Source organism: Manacus vitellinus, unplaced genomic scaffold (assembly GCF_001715985.3).
Source record: "Manacus vitellinus isolate BGI_N305 unplaced genomic scaffold, ASM171598v3 scaffold_29_pilon, whole genome shotgun sequence".
In the NCBI taxonomy this organism is placed as follows: Eukaryota; Metazoa; Chordata; class Aves; order Passeriformes; family Pipridae; genus Manacus; species Manacus vitellinus.
Window position 1 is genome coordinate 209,011 of NW_021940207.1, and position 5,995 is coordinate 215,005.

At 44.3% G+C, this 5,995-nt stretch overlaps 1 long non-coding RNA gene across 1 annotated transcript; it reads right to left on the reverse strand.

Annotated features, from left to right (window-relative positions):
* Positions 1-4,069: 4,069 nt before the first annotated feature.
* Positions 4,070-5,669, reverse strand: LOC108640098. The gene is made up of 3 exons (XR_001920927.2): positions 5,517-5,669; positions 4,910-4,983; positions 4,070-4,258 (listed from the first exon to the last, which is right to left on the reverse strand). It is a non-coding gene; the product is annotated as an uncharacterized LOC108640098 (long non-coding RNA).
* Positions 5,670-5,995: the final 326 nt, after the last annotated feature.

A 5,995-nucleotide genomic window follows, 5' to 3' on the forward strand; every position in this document is an offset into this window, starting at 1 on the left:
TCTGGATGTGCTGGTAAACATTTTGAAGACAGAAAATAAATCCATCCATCTCTGTAAGAAATGCTGCCCCCAAGAGAAATTTCTGATCATAGGCAAGACTAAGTGCAAAGGCACCAGCAAATTCACCACTAGCATTGATTATTTCATTATAAATTGCTCACTTGCTTTCTTACATTTGCTTCTGAACAGAAATGAAACATTGGCTACTGAAAATAACAGCAGCTAACACACAACCAAAAACCTGACTTGCATACAAAAACACTGGATTTTCCACAGGGGCTTTCCCACTCTTTAAGCTCCTTTAAACTTTAAAGTATGAGCTCCATTAAGATTATAAAAATGTACTGCCTTAGCTGCTGGATTTTTCACTGTGCTGAAAGGAAGGCAACTGCTCAGAGGCTGAGTGAGAAGAGTGATCTCAATATTAACAAACAGTCCTGTGCTGACACTGATGATTGATGGCAGATGAGGATGTAGATGGAGAAATCAGGGACTTTCCAAACTGTAAAATAGGGAAAAGAAACCAGTCTGCTTTACCAGGGCTGGAGCTACATAAGTCAGATGCCTCAGGATGTCCAGCAACAGTCTCCTCGGTGACACTGAAGTCACGGGTGGCCTCGTTCGTGTCTTGGAGTAGTTGTTTAGTGGAAAATGTTGTAAAGGATCATTTCACAAGAGTGTTTTGCACAAAGCACATGTCCCTTTATATACATGGCAATAGCTGGTGTTCAGACACCAGTAGAGATTATTTTCCTTCCTGAGGCTGAAAGGAGACTGGAGAAAGGCAGGTGGACACTGAGTGAGGGAAGTGAGAATAGAGAATGAAGAACAGAGGAGAGAAGCCACATTGGTCCTTGACCCTTGGAATTAAGGGGGCCTGGGCAGCTCTCATCTTGTGTCTGCTACCTGATGGTTACTACGGTGGCTGGAGGCCAGCAGAAGTCCTCAAGTGCCATTACACAAGGCCCAGGAGCATTAGGAGCAGGAGACAGGACTGGTCCTGGAAGAGCTGTAGAGCTCCTTGGCTTTCCACCAGGGGTGTGTGATCTTCTTCACCCTCCTGGAGTGAGTAGAGAGAAAGTTACGTAGTATATTTGAAGTTTTCTCAGTACTGAACTCATTGGACTCATTGGTTTCTTGGAGTCTTATCTGGTCTATAAGGGAAATTTCTCTATGACTCTGTAATTTTACCCTTTAGTGCTTTTAATTTTTCTGCATCCTGAGCTGAAGATAACTGGAAGAAAAAAAGGTTGTGTAGGACTGTGACTAACAGCAATCTCTGCACTGAAGCTGAGCCAGGGCCACTCTAATGGTGCAGAAAAGACACTCCCTCCAAGTCAGGACATTTTCCTCTTTGCTGTCCCAGGCCCTCTTGCCCATGGATGAGCCATGCACAGTTGCTGACAGCATAACTGCTGTGGGGCTGGAATTACACCATCTCATTATAGTTGTGATCCATCTTCGGAAACACTGCCTACTGGATGCCATTAGAGGAATATTGCCCACAGTGGCATGCTCCGTGGTTCATTCCGACCTTTGATTTCCTGGGTGACATCAAATGATGGGAGTGTTTTTTTATGATCACCTATGTTTGTACAGGCAAGCACAAAGATGGGTAGGTAGATGGGAAAAACCTTGTGTCTCATTCTGCAGAGAGAAGGAAAACAACTCCATGGAAAAAAAAGAAAGTAGGAGATAAAAAGGTAAATATTTCCTTTGTCCCTAAGGCACAGTCAAGAAAAGCCATCATCATTTTGCTCAGACAGTGGTATAACCTCATGTTTCCCACAAAACATATTTCCCTGGGATCAGTTTGCACATATCAGGTTTTGCCCATGAATACTCATGAGACACAAATCAGTCCCTTTAATCCATGATTAGTATGTCACCCCACGCTCTGCGGTTGCATCATGATTTGGTGTTATTGTTGAATGGCTGCTGTGCTATTTAATTGTTTTTTGCTTAGTGATCTGTTCGCTCTGCTAATATTTAATTCACTTTTCCCACCCCTCTTTCTACCCCCAAAAGGCCTAAAGAATAGGAAAACATCTTTCATTTTCTCAGGCTTCATGTGCTATTGTAAGAAAATATCTATTCATAATCTCCTGTAGGTGGTAATGATGATATACAGTCATAATCCTGGAATTCTTAAGTGGTTGCCAATGCTGCTTTATAGCTGAGAAAAGAAAAAAAAATTGACCTGATTTGAAATGTAGCAGGTTAGTATGCAGGTTAGTGTGCTTTTTTTGCCTTTTACAGTGGTTTGGATAATGAACAAATTGTCATCTCGACATCTCCTCTGCCACATTCTGAGCCGAAAGCTGCACGTGAGCCTGAGTGACAGCAAACCACACGCTGCCCGGTGCCTGCCTTGCTTTGCAGGGGTGAATTCATGAGGACAAATTACACCTTTGATTTATCCTTTAAACAAAAAGAAAGGAAAACAGTAACATTAATTGCGACGAGCTCTGGTTGCATTGCATTTTTTGTAGTGATCAATATTCTGGGCATTGTAAGCAGCAGCTTTACATAATAAAAAGCTGCATTATATAATGCTAGTTAAATTTAGAAATGGTTATTTTATTACCTTTAGCACACATAAAATAGAGAGTGATAGAGCTGCTCAGAGCCCAGGAGCTGTCTGAGGAAGCAGGGAGCAGCTGGGCCTGGCTGTGCACAGTGAAAATAATCCCTGGCAAAGCCAAAGCCACTCAGTGCTCTGGGTCAATGTCAAACATTTCGGGGGGTTGGGGGTGGCAGGGGCGGGCCCTGCTCTGGAACACGGCATGCTCAGGAGCAAAACATCCCTGCACAATAAAGATGGAAGATTTATTATGAAGGAATGAAATGTGCTACTTTTGTTCTCCCTGGTGTCCCCATAAAGCCTTTGTTTGACAGGCTCGGTCGGGCTCTGGGCAGCTACAGTCCCTTCCGTGAGGCTGCCGGCTGCTTTGAGATCAGTTGTGTGCAGGCTATAGATCAATTATCTCCCTGCTAGGGATAAACAGTGTTTCCCTTTTTCCTCTTCAGTAGCATTCGCTGTTATCCCAGAGCATAGGAGCCCTTTCTTTCCCTTCCCGGCCACACACACGCACACACACACAGAGTTACTGGAGGGAGGGGAGTGGAAGAATTCAAGTTTGTTGCATTAATCTTCATAGCCTGGTCCTCTTGGAGCTTGCTGCTGCTAAGTTAGTGTTCGGCATGCTGCCCATTTGCAACAGGCTGGAAGGACCAACCCTTTTGTTACAGATAATTACAAGACATCTCAATCTAATAAACGCCCTGAAATGAGAGCCTCTGGAACTGGGAGTTTGGAAAAATACAGCTGAGGAAAGGTTGATGTTGTGAAATCTTTAGCTAAGCAGGAACAGTGTTGTTTGGCTGTTTCCTAATGCACAGGCAGCTCCAGGGTGGGAAACGACGGGACTTTAATTAGGACATCAGAGCTTAGATGTTCCTTCTGCTTGCTGTGGCTGGTACCCATTTATGGAGGGCTGGGACACTCTCAGAGGGCTGGAGCTGGAGCCAAACTGCAGATGGAGTTAAGTGCTCTCTGCGTTGCACTCTCCATTGCAATTAGAGGGCTCTGAATTAACAGTTAATCTAAAGCACGGGCAAACTTAAGTAAAGTTCAGCTCTAGGTCATAGTCCTACAAGGAGAGCCCATAGGTTCTTACTGGACTGAACCAAAATCCTGATTTAAAAGAGCATCCAGGGGCGCTTTTTTAAAAATATGGATTTGGGCCCATATCAGGAGTATCTCTACTAAATACATGCACTTGATTTTTGTCAGCTGCTGTTCACAGTTTTAGTATAAACAAGAATCCTGCCCAGCATCTGTTGTGCATGGAAGTTTCCAGACTACTAAGCAGCGCGTAGCCACTTCAGAGAAATCATTAGAAGTTATTTAGCTGAGCTGGTGTGAGACACAAAGAGTTAAAGCTAAATCCCATTTTAAAGTAAACTTTGCAAAAGCAGTGAATTTTCTCAAAGGCTGGCTGCTCTTGATTTGCAAGGATGTTCCTAGTCCTGATTTCAATTAAAGAGAAATCCTCAGGCATTTCTTCAGTTCTGCGGTGTCCTTTATTCCACATGGTTATATATTGAGTAATAAACAAAACAAACAAAGACTGTATTCTGCAATGAACTGCACAGGTCCCGTGCAATCCCAGGGAAATCAATAGGTCAGGGTCTGGCCTTGGATTGCCTCAGTATCAGTTGTCAATAATTCCCCCAGCTTCAGCAGAGTTTACATCTGTGTAAGTAAAAAATAAATGTGGAGATACAAATCTGTCTGTGTATTCCCTTAAAAAAAAAAAAAAAAAGAGGAAAAATGTAATACTGAGAGAAATAAATAGGTAGCTGGCATTGCAAGCTCTGATTTATTTGCCAGCCCTCCTGAAAACACGAGAGTACATTTTAAAGAAAACATTAAGCCCAGCTTTGGGATCTCTTTCTTTGCTTTCTGTTGTTGCATCCCTGGCTCCCAGCTTTCCCTGCAGTTCACAAGGTCCAAGACCTTGTTTGTACAGTGGTGGCTGAGGCTCACACAACTGTGTAACTGGATCTTTAAACAGTAGCGATGATGAGGATGATAATAATAAAAATTTAAAAAATATTGTTAACAATTTGGGTTTTTTTGCAAGTGCTGAATTACAGATTTCTTTCATCCTGCTCCTGGTAATATTTGAATAACGGTATGTTTTCCACCCAGCAGGCAGCACCAAGGAACACCAAGGCTGAGCTGGGCACTGGGGAAATGAGTTGGGTCTGTGTTTCCTCACATTTTCCTCCTGCCCCACGAGCCCCAGTGATTACCCTTGGCACTGGACAGGTCCTGCTGCTGCTCAGCACAGATGCTGAGCTCTTTGGGTGTGGATGCAGAGCAGCTTTCAAGGTTACACACCTGGGTTTGCATCTTGCTCACGCCAGAAAGGTTCACATGGAATCTGTGCTGGAAGGGGGTGATTTGTGTTCCATCTGTTAATTAAAGCAAAGGAAAAGGAAGGTGAGACAGGGGCCTTTGTCACCCTATAAGGTCAAAGGGACAAGACCCCCATGTGATTCCCTGTTCTGGGAGGGGAAGGAGGCAGAGTGGTGGTAAAAGCATCTCAGCAATGGCTGTGACTTCCCCACAGTCCCACTGCAACTCTGTGACAGAGTGGGCAGTGGAGTGGCCTCAAGGTGCCAGGGCTGTGGCACCGAGGGCAAACAGTCAGCCTTATGCCTCTGGCTTAACACTTCCCTGGAGTGAGAAAGTACTTAGATTGGAGACATTTTAATGTCTCTCTCTATCCTGTTGTAGCTGAACCTTGTTTTGAAATAGATCAGATTTTCATTCCCATTTAAGCCAGCATAAATCAGGAGTTAATCTAGGCAAAGTCACCCAGCTCTACTGAAGCCTGTGGAAATGCACTCGCAGGAGATTGCAGTCAGGCCTTGTGCTCTCAGAAAACGCTCGCTGCGCTGGGAGAGCAAAACTGTGCTCTGGAGCCACAATTATCATTACCCACCTTTTGACATGGGCTCTTCAGCTCTCCCATCTTCTGGTTCAGCCTGGCCAGAGCTTGCCCCGTGTGTGTATGAGGCTCCATATGCCCTTTAATCCTCCCCACGTGCGTCTTCCCAAGTCTTCATTTGTATGCACACATTTAGTAATCACTCACTCTGGCCATAAAGCCTACAGGATTTTAAATTGAACTGAAGTCCCAAATGCTTTAAAAGAATTTATGTTGCATAATTGTACGGGTTTGCCTGAAAACAAACAATGATGTATGGCTAAAATACTCTCCTGGGGAGATGACTCAGATCCTTCCTTATGACTTAGACCTTGCTGGGCTGCTGATGGTGCAGCTTGTAATCTCTACTCTAGATGCAGGGCAAGGGAAGGCAAACAAAGGAGCAATGCGTCGAGCAAGGGGCAGAAGATCAGAAAACATGAGTTATCTGGAGCTTTTGTGCAGACAGCACAGGACACACCTGTACCAGTGGT